Below are 9,927 nucleotides of genomic sequence, written 5' to 3'. Positions count from 1 at the left end.
CTTAGCTGCCATTTATTTTCTCTGGTATTGGTATTTATAGCTCAAATGTTTTTAGAATAGAAAACCAATCTGTGTCCTGAGTTACTTACAACGTCTACAAGGAGTCTAAGGTACAATCATTGATTGTTCTTGCTCTGGTTCTGGCTAATGATGTCACTTACCTGTGCAGCTTTGTCTCTTCTGATTGGTTGCTGTATATAAACACAAGCTTAACAAAAGCAATACAGAAAGGCAATGAATGAAGAGCTGATATTACAACAATGGAGCGAATTATAAGGCGCAGATTACAAAAATACAGTAAGAAAAATTAGCATGATCTGTAATTGACACACATATACAAAAGTAATACAGGTTTAGTTGGAGGATATTGGAAAATGTGTCTGATTTGTATTGTAACCAGATCAACCACAGTTAAATCTTTCGCAAAATCCACTTGGTAAACTATACTTGATGCAACAAAATAAATGTAACTGTCATCCAAGATATAGCCTAGTAGTAGAAAGGTCAATATCACAGTGTGAAAAGTCTACAAATAGCACAGTCTGCATCCTGTTTGCTAAATATCATCTTCAGAGTGAGCATTGCTTTAAAAGGCTCCAAATGGTTTTACAATCAATAGTAATATACAATATTTGCAGTCCTCTGTGTCTCTAAAATCTGGACAATGAAATCAAGGAAGAAATTTGCTCTACAATGAGATGGCAAGGAAATTCTAGATATAGAAAATAGTTACAGTGAATTGTGTCATGATGTATTTTTACAAATAAATATCTTAATAAAGTTATCACAACCCAGGTGATTGATTCTCTTATATAAAGTGGTACTGTTGACAGAGGAAGTGGCGAGCTTGTGCATGTCAGCTTCAAGGAATGAGCGAACCAGTGGATTTTTAAGTTTGCTGAACCAGCATGGACTAAAATTAAAATCAGGTTCGGCAGCCGAACTTGACCCTGAATTTGAGCACGTTCGCTGAACCCCATACAAGTCTAAGGTACCCAAACTTATGTTTTATAAAATGGTGTTAGTAAGGGCTAGAGGGGACTGCAAAAGAGAGCAGGACAATTATACTTACTGAACTTCCCCATGGCTGTAACACTGCTCCCATATCCAATTATTAGCTCTGATGCATATTTACTGCTTCCCTCTCCCACCTTCAGTCCCAGTGTCTGTGATTGGTTGCAGTCAGACTACGCCCCCACCCCCGAAAAAGCAACTTTAATTGGTTGGAATAACACACACTGTCTACGTCCCTATAGTTGTGTAAAAATAGATTTATAAAAATTACGTAGGATCACGCATATTGTGATACCAAGTGCATTTAAAGCAGATAGCTATAGCCCGCAGCCCCCAGCCATGTTCGCTATTTTGGGTGTGAATTCAAATATGAGGGAGCAAATGCAGATTTCTTAAATTATTTAAATACATAATTTTAAAAAACAATGTGTGGTTCCCCAGATTTTTATTACTGTGCCTCCTCAGTCTAAAAATAGCAGCCTGGAGCTGCCCAGAATTGTAGCATTCATTAGATGTGATAATTAAGGCGTTTTTACCAAGCTTATCCCGATTGCCCTCGGGAGGTGGCAATTGGGATCATATAAGGAGCTAATGACGTGTGATTTGTTAAAAATCAGAGTTGCCTCTAAACCCTGGATTAGTAATGGGTAGGGGTCTATGAGACCCCCCCATTATAAATCCTGTAAGTAAAAATAAATACAAAACAAAAAAATGCTTTATTTAAATAAAAGAAACAAAAATACCCTCTTTCTCCAATGTATTAGTCCCAAAACACCCATGGCCGGTGTAATTCACACCATGACATCCCACAACGATCCCGAGTCTGGTACGTACTGAAGTTGTAGAGTGCAGGCATATTAGAAAACAAGCTTGCTGTGGCTTCAGGAAAACACTGACACTGAGCCACAGTTCTGAGCAGTGACATCACTGAGTTTACCTGTGGTCACAGCTGGAGGTTCCCATGGTACCTCAGGTGAAGTCATTGAACTCAGTGACCTCACTTCAGGTGAACTCATTGAGTTGAATGAGACCTGCATCTCCTGGCAGCAACAGTGGTGTTTTTTTGCTAGGAGATGCAGATTAGGTGCTGAAATTTATGCATCAAATACCTGCACCAAATCTGAATCTTCTGGCAAAAAACGCAGTTTAGGTGTGGTTTTCAACCAGGAGATGCAGATTTGGTGCTGAAGTTTATACACCATATTCTTGCACCTAGTTTGCATCTCCTGGCAAAAAATTGCATCAATACCGCCTCAAAACCACATTGCATTTGATGCATTTTTTGACAGAAGATGCAAATTTGGTGCTGGAATATGGTATCTAAATTTCAGCACTAAATTTGCATCTCTTGGCAAAACAAAGCGATTTTCTACGAGGAGACAAAGGTCTAATTGCTCAGTTCACCTGAGGTGAGGTCACTGAGAACAATGAGGTCACCTGAGGTCACTTTGCCTGCAGTCACAGGTGAAGTACCACAAATTGGAGAAAGAGAGTGTTTATTTTTTGCTTTTGTATTTTATTTCAAAAAAAGGATTTGTTTAGTGTTTGTGTTTTTTTTTATTTTATTTACAGGGTTAGTAATGGGGGGGATGTCTCATAGACGCATCCCATTACTAATCTAGGGCATAATTGCAGCTGTGAGCTGTCATTAACCCCTTATATCACCCCGATTGCCACCGCACCAGGGTAATTGGGATGAGCATGGTAAATTTCCGGAATCGTGTATTGATGCGGATTTTTTTGCCAGAAGATGCAGGTTTGGTGCAGGAACTTGGTGTGTGAATTTCGGCACCAAACTGCATCTTCTGGCATAAAATTCCACAGTTTAGGTGCATTTTTTTTGCAATGAGATTCAGATTTGTTGCAGAAATGTCTGAACCAGTTTTCTGCACCAAATTTGCATCTCCTGGTAGAAAACCGCACTGAAATGGCATCAAAACTGCAGTTTTTATGTGGTTTCTTGCCAGGAAATGCAGATACGGTGCTGGAATTTATACACCAATTTCCTGTACCAAATCTGCATCTCCTGGCAAAAAAACACATCAAAACCGAATAGCATGTTGAAGCGTTTGTTTTTTTTGTTTCCCTGCAAATGCAGTATTGGTGCAGGAATTTGGTGTATAAATTCCAGCACCAAATCTGCATCTCTTGGCAAAAATATGGGGTTTTCTTCCAGGAGATACAAGTCTCATTGAGTTCACCTGAGGTCAAAGGTGGGGTATCATGGAAACCTAGTGTTCACAAAAGCAAAAAATTGGATCCAGCAGAGTTTATAACACAAAAGAACCAGGAGGGAGAGTTAGAATATAAACTGGCCCTAAATAAGCCCTAATAGGAACTCTCCCTACCTAGCAATGGAGGGTATGACGCCCTAAAGGTTCTGGCACCCCCATTCACTGACGGGAAACCGTATAAAGCCCTGTTCAGCCCTGCACAGACCAAGAAATCACATCAAAAGAATAAACAAAAGACCACCATCTAAATAGATGGAAGGTCAAAAAAACTTATCTGGTAAATTTTCAAAGACAATGTCCCAAAAACATAATACCCTCTTGCACCATTTATCTGACATCTCAGGGGTATCTTTGAATTGGCTCCAGAATCCCTGACTGTCCCCTGATGAATCCAGGCTACAAAGCTGGACAAAGCTGTTATCAGATAAGTTTTGTTGACTTTCCATCTATTTGGATGGTGGTCTTTTGTTATGTTTTTTGGGACAGTTTTTTGCTTTATTTGGAATAAAAAAAATGTCTGTGTTGTTTTTTTTTTACTGTTTACTAGAAATGAATTGTGGCGTGACACCATGAATTTCGGGCTTAGTACCATCTGAGAATACAAAGCTGGTATTAACCCCTTTATTACCCAGCATGCCACCCGGCACAAGGGCTGCTGACGAGCCGGGTAACGCGCCTGAAAATGGCGCTAAGAAACAACACGCCATTTCCAGGGGTGGCTGTGGGCTGTGTAGAATCCAAGTTCCCAGCTGTCTGGCTTTACCTGACTGGTGATCAAAATACAGCAGGAGCCCATACATTTCTTTTAAATTATTTTTTTAATTAAAAAAAAATGAATGGGCTTCCCTGTATTTTGATCGTCAGTCAGATAAAGACAGACAGATGGGGTGGTAGCCTGTAGCTGTCCGCTTTACCTGCGCTGAGAATCAAAAATACCACGGAGCGCTACGTCATTTTTTAAAATTATTTATTTTTATGCAACTATATATTCTGTACATTATATAGTTTTATATATGACGTATTTTGATTCTCAGCGCACATAAAGCAGATGGCTAAGGGCTAGCACTCCCATCTGCCTGGCTTTACCTAGACTGGCAATCAAAATCCAGGGAAGCCCTTTTTTTAAAAATTTTTTTGCCAAAAAACAAAAAAAATGACGTGGGCTTTACTACATTTTTGTATGCTAGCCAGGTACAGCATGCAGGTATGGGCTGCCCCTAAAACCCAGCTAGCTGCCTATTTGTACCCAGCTGGGAACCAAGAATATAGCAAAGCCCTTTTTTTAATTATGTCATGAATTTCATGAAATAATAAAAAAAAAACATGTGGGCTGTGCCCAATTTTTGTGTCCAGCCAGGTACAACTAGGCAGTTGGGGATTGGAGTCTTCAGCGCAGGGTGGCCCAAGCTTTCTAGGCTTCCCCCGCTGTGAATTGCAGTCCGCAACCACCCCAGAATATGATGCTTTGACAGAAGCACCATCTTCTGGCGCGCTAACCAACTCTTCCAGCGGCCCTGGTGTCCAATAGCACGCTGGGTAATAAGGGGTTAATACCAGCTTTGTTATACCAGCTGGTATTAGTCCCGAGATTCTTAATGTCAAGCCAAGTTTGACCGAGCCATTAAGAATCTCCAATAAAGAGATAAGAAAAAAAAACACACAGAGAAAAAATACTTTATTACAAATAAATACACAGACACACTTAGGGACTCCATCTTTATTACTGTCCCTCACCCCTCCACGATCCTGGTCTTCTGTCACCGATCTAGCTCTGCTATATCAGAGAGCACTGGGGAGAAAAAGAATGCTTCTGCTACTTGTGCTGTCTAATCACTCAATGAGTGAGCAGAGACTGCTGGTTGGTAAGTAGTGACGTCACCGTTTCCATAGTAACCTAACGAGCGGGTTACTATAGCAACGGTGGTCTACGATCACCTGATTTCCGGCGCCGCTATTCACCGGCTGTGGCAGCTAATCCTGCATGTGGGCTGGCTATAAAGAGAGCCAACATGCAGGGAGGGGGAGCCGAGCATGTGCCCGAGCATATCGTCGGTACTTGGAGCTCGCCGAGTATCTCAAGTACTGAGATGCTCGGGTGAGCACCGAGTACCGGTGAGCATGCTCGCCCATCCCTATCCACTGACACTACAGGACCTTGCATGATGTCATAGCCATGTGACCAGTATGTAGCCGATCAGGTAATACAACATTCACACCTGAATGGTCACATGGTTATGACGTCACGAAGGTCCTTTTAGTCAGCGGTGGTTACCAGGAGGGCACAGCAATGATCGGACTTGGAAGCAGAAGTGGCGGGAGACAGTCTGCAGGACGCATTGCGGGACCATAAGTATAATGACAATGTTTATTATTAACTATATTCTTTATTTTACAGCCCCTCCCCATCCCATAACTGTAAAGTCAAAAACTGGTGATTGGACACAAGATCGTGTTATCTCGATCCCAATCTCTTTACAAAACGATTGGGCGAGTCTCCCAACCATCGGGGGGGATCAACCATCACTACACAACAATCAAAAGGAGAGAAAAGAAACTGCAGCATCCAAAACGCGATAATGATTCATGTAAAAATCTGCATTTAAAAGAGCAATAAATACAATTCAAGTAACCTAATAGGTGCAAAAATGCTGCAGAGAATCAGGAACATCAAAAACTTTCCAAAAACTCATCGAGGGAATGTAGGCTTAAAATGTTATAGATAGATATTAAAGAAATATACCATGGACAAAACATAAAGCTCACCTTCTCCTCCCACTCACTGTGCAGTAACCTTTGCACATGAAGCAGAGCATGCCCACACCTCTCTTAAAGCAACAGGTGCCTGCTTTAAAAATTAAAGGAAAAAAAATGGATGTCAGATGCATATATGTAAAGTATATATGTATATTGTACTATAAATTATGATTTAGGTATGTTAAGCTTGCCTAAATCATAATTAGGCATGCTCTGATGAGTTAAATATTTGGTTAGAAATGTACTTAAAAATAATATTTTTTAATACAAAAGTTGCTTTACTTAGTAATAATATCAAAGTAGTTGTTATCAATTCCTATCAATTAGACTACATCGTGCAGAACTGGAGGTGTAAAGTTGAAGTAAAACTGAAGAAGTAATAGCCAGACCAATAATTACAATAACTTTATATGGAGAACAAACCACATGATTGCTCTTACATTACGCTCCTACAGCCTGGAAAGGTTACTACACATGGATGATTCTCTCTGATTTACTGTAGCATTATAAGTAAAGTCAGGGCGGCTGTAAATGGTTAAGTGTAAAATAGATGGCTTTTATTTATTCTGACTGTGCACTTGTTTTTCTTGTCTGCTAATAACATTAAATTTAAATCAGCTAATTGCAATTAGAACTCTTTTTGGTGTGTTCTCCTGGCTTAGAAATGAATGCAGCTAATATAACTTTCTTGATTTCTTGTTAAATGAATTATTCATAACCTGCTGATTTGAACATTACATTTGTTTGCTTGTGCAGGCAGAAAAATCTATTTTTTAATGTAAAATCTCTGCTTATACTAAATTTCAATGATAAAGTAAATTCTACAAATGCTTGTCTAAAAAACTTTTCTTAGCTTGTGTAATGGCGGCTATACACGTCCTGACTGGGCAGCCATGTACCACAATACTACTATGTATAGGGGAAAGCCGAGTTTAAGGGCTCTATCGGATAGCAGTCACTCCAATGTTACAGTATGGTGCTGTGCGAGCAGCTTTTTTTCTCATACCGATTTGTATGCCGCGCACTCATTCAACTCAATGGGGAACTCAGATGTAAGTCAACTGCAGTTCAATATATTCCGACACAGAAAATGGAGAAGATGGAGAAAGTAAGTTCTATATCTTCTCATCACCTGTGCTTTTATTTTTGTATGCACACTGAATGACACTCAGCTCAAACTCAGAGCAGAGTATAATTTACATAATCGAGATTATTTTCTCTCAAGAGAGAATATACACTAATGTGAGACAGCTATACCAGTTGGTTATTTCTGACAGTTCCATAATAAATTAATATATTGCAGGTTAAGCATGCGCAACTTTGAGCATGCTCAATTCAAGTCACGCAGCCCTATTCTCTTTTAGAGGGCTCTTCTCCACTTGCGATTTCTATGTGCGAGTGCGATCTGATAAAAAATCGGATTGCACTCGCACCAGTGTTAATCAATGAGGCCGTGTCCTCTTGCTAAATTTTTACCGGCACGACTCATGCTCTCGGTGAAATCGCAGCATGCTGTGATTTGCACCGAGTCTCAGCTGTCGCACCCCCATGCAATCCTATGGGAGCGGGAAAAAAGTCAAAATCCGGGTGGCATGCGCATGTCATACAGATGGCATACACATGTCACACGGATCCTTGACACTTGCATACCGTGTCAGACTGGCTACTGGAGGAATCTCCAGTAATACCAGGCCTGGCCACGATTACATGCACTGAACTCCGGAGCTGTCACCTGAGCTCCAGAGTGCAGCCTGAACAGCGAGCGCCGAGTGATTGATTCCCCAGCGATTGCTGTTCAGTTCAGCACAGCTGCGAACAAAGCGGGCTGATCTCCGGAGCTCAGGTGACAGATCCGGGGTTCAGTGCAGGTAACCGCGGCCAGGCCTGGTATTACTGGAGATTCCTCCGGTAGCCAGTCTGACGCGGTATGCATAAACACTCACATAGGACCCGCATGACGCTCGCATGTCATACGGATGCTATGTGAGGAAAAAACCACATACCGTACCCAGACCACACGCAGGACATACACAGGACACTCGACTCACATTTTGAGCTGAGTATCGCTGTGATTTTTAAAACGCAAGTGGAGAAGAGCCCATAGATAGGGTATAACTTTCAAATGGGGGCCTATAGGGCAGCATGATTGCTCAGTGGTCAGCACTGTTGCTTTACTGCACTGGGTTCCTGAGTTTAAATCCCATGAAGAACAACATCTGTATGTACACTGGTGTTTGCATGGGTTTCCTCCCACACTCAAAAGAACATACTAAAATGGAATTTAGATTGTGAACCCTGATGGGAACAGCGATGATATTCTCTTTAAAGTGCTGCAGAACATGATGGTACTATATAAGCAAGGCATAATCAAAATACCCCTATGAAGTAAAGCTATTTTAAGCTCTGGTGTTGCACGTTTGTAAGAGCAGTGTAAAAAAAAAGAATTGCTTTTCACTGTGTAGTGACTAGGTTCCATTAGCATGTTTTATCTATGACGAGATAAACTTTTCTAATTACCATAATTGTCTAATTTGTGCATAACCATAAAGGTCCAGTCACACTAAGCAACTTACCAGCGATCCCAACAACGATAGGGATCGCTGGTAAGTTGCTAGGAGGTTGCTGGTGAGCTGTCACACTGCGACGCTCCAGCGATCCCACCAGCAACCTGACCTGGCAGGGATCGCTGGAGCGTGGCTACACGAGTTGCTGGTGAGCTCACCAGCAACCAGTGACCAGCCCCCAGTCTCCTAGTTACAGCACACATCAGGTTAATTAACCCGATGTGTGCTGCAGCTAAATGTGCACAGAGCAGGGAGCAGCGCACACTGAGCGCTGGCTCCTTGCTCTCCTAGTTACAGCACACATCGGGTTAATTGCCTGATGTGTGCTGCAGCTACATGTGCACAGAGCAGGAGCCGGCACTGACAGTGAGAGCGGGGGAGGCTGGTATCAAAGGTAAATATCGGGTAACCAAGGACAGGGCTTCTTGGTTACCCGATGTTTACATTAGTTACCAGCCTCAGCAGAAGCTGGCTCCCTGCTCACTGCACATTAGTTGTTGCTGTCTCGCTGTCACACACAGCGATCTGTGCTTCACAGCAGGACAGCAACAACTAAAAAATGGCCCAGGACATTCAGCAACAACCAACGACCTCACAGCAGGGGCCAGGTTGTTGCTGGATGTCACACACAGCAACATCGCTAGCAACGTCACAAAAGTTGTTCGTTACCAGCGATGTTGCTAGCGATGTTGCTTAGTGTGACGGGGCCTTTAGTCTATAATATTAGTTTCACTTAGTTAAATAACATGACTATATTAGTATGTTTGTATGATTTAAATGAGTTCGCGGGACTAAAAATTAGCAAACGTGTTTGTTTCGCGTTTGTCAATTTCAAATTCAGTATGAACATTTCCCTATCTGGTTTTAGGTCATGTACACAAGCATTTTTGGGAAAACCCAGTAACGATCAGCTTTTCTAATAACATGTGATGCTTTTGGATAGGATTGAGCTGCTGTATGATGTACAGGGGTACGTGTTTAATGACTTAATGACTGGAGAGGGTGGGGAGAGGCCAGAGGAGTGGCACGGCACATTTTATTTTTCTTACCTTTATTTGTGGATGTTTCTGCAGCCAATTATGGCACAAAAAACATCCTCACGGTTCAGACACTATTGCTTGTGTTATTGGTTGCCTAAGTCACATGTGCGGTTCCATAGTCTATAGAAGCCACTGGCTGGGCTTATCATTATCCGCGCTATTCCCAGCTGCTTGCCATCCACACTGTACTACAGAATCTTTACTCATACGGGGAGTGCCTTTTAGCTACCTTACAAGCAAGCGGCGGTCTGAACCCCTGCACAGTTCCAAGTCAATCTTCAAGGCTGAGAATACAGAAATAAGACATCAGGAGTATAAAGA

The sequence above is a fragment of the Anomaloglossus baeobatrachus genome, chromosome 2 (genome assembly GCF_048569485.1).
Source record: "Anomaloglossus baeobatrachus isolate aAnoBae1 chromosome 2, aAnoBae1.hap1, whole genome shotgun sequence".
Lineage (NCBI taxonomy): Eukaryota > Metazoa > Chordata > Amphibia > Anura > Aromobatidae > Anomaloglossus > Anomaloglossus baeobatrachus.
This window is presented reverse-complemented; position numbering follows the sequence as displayed.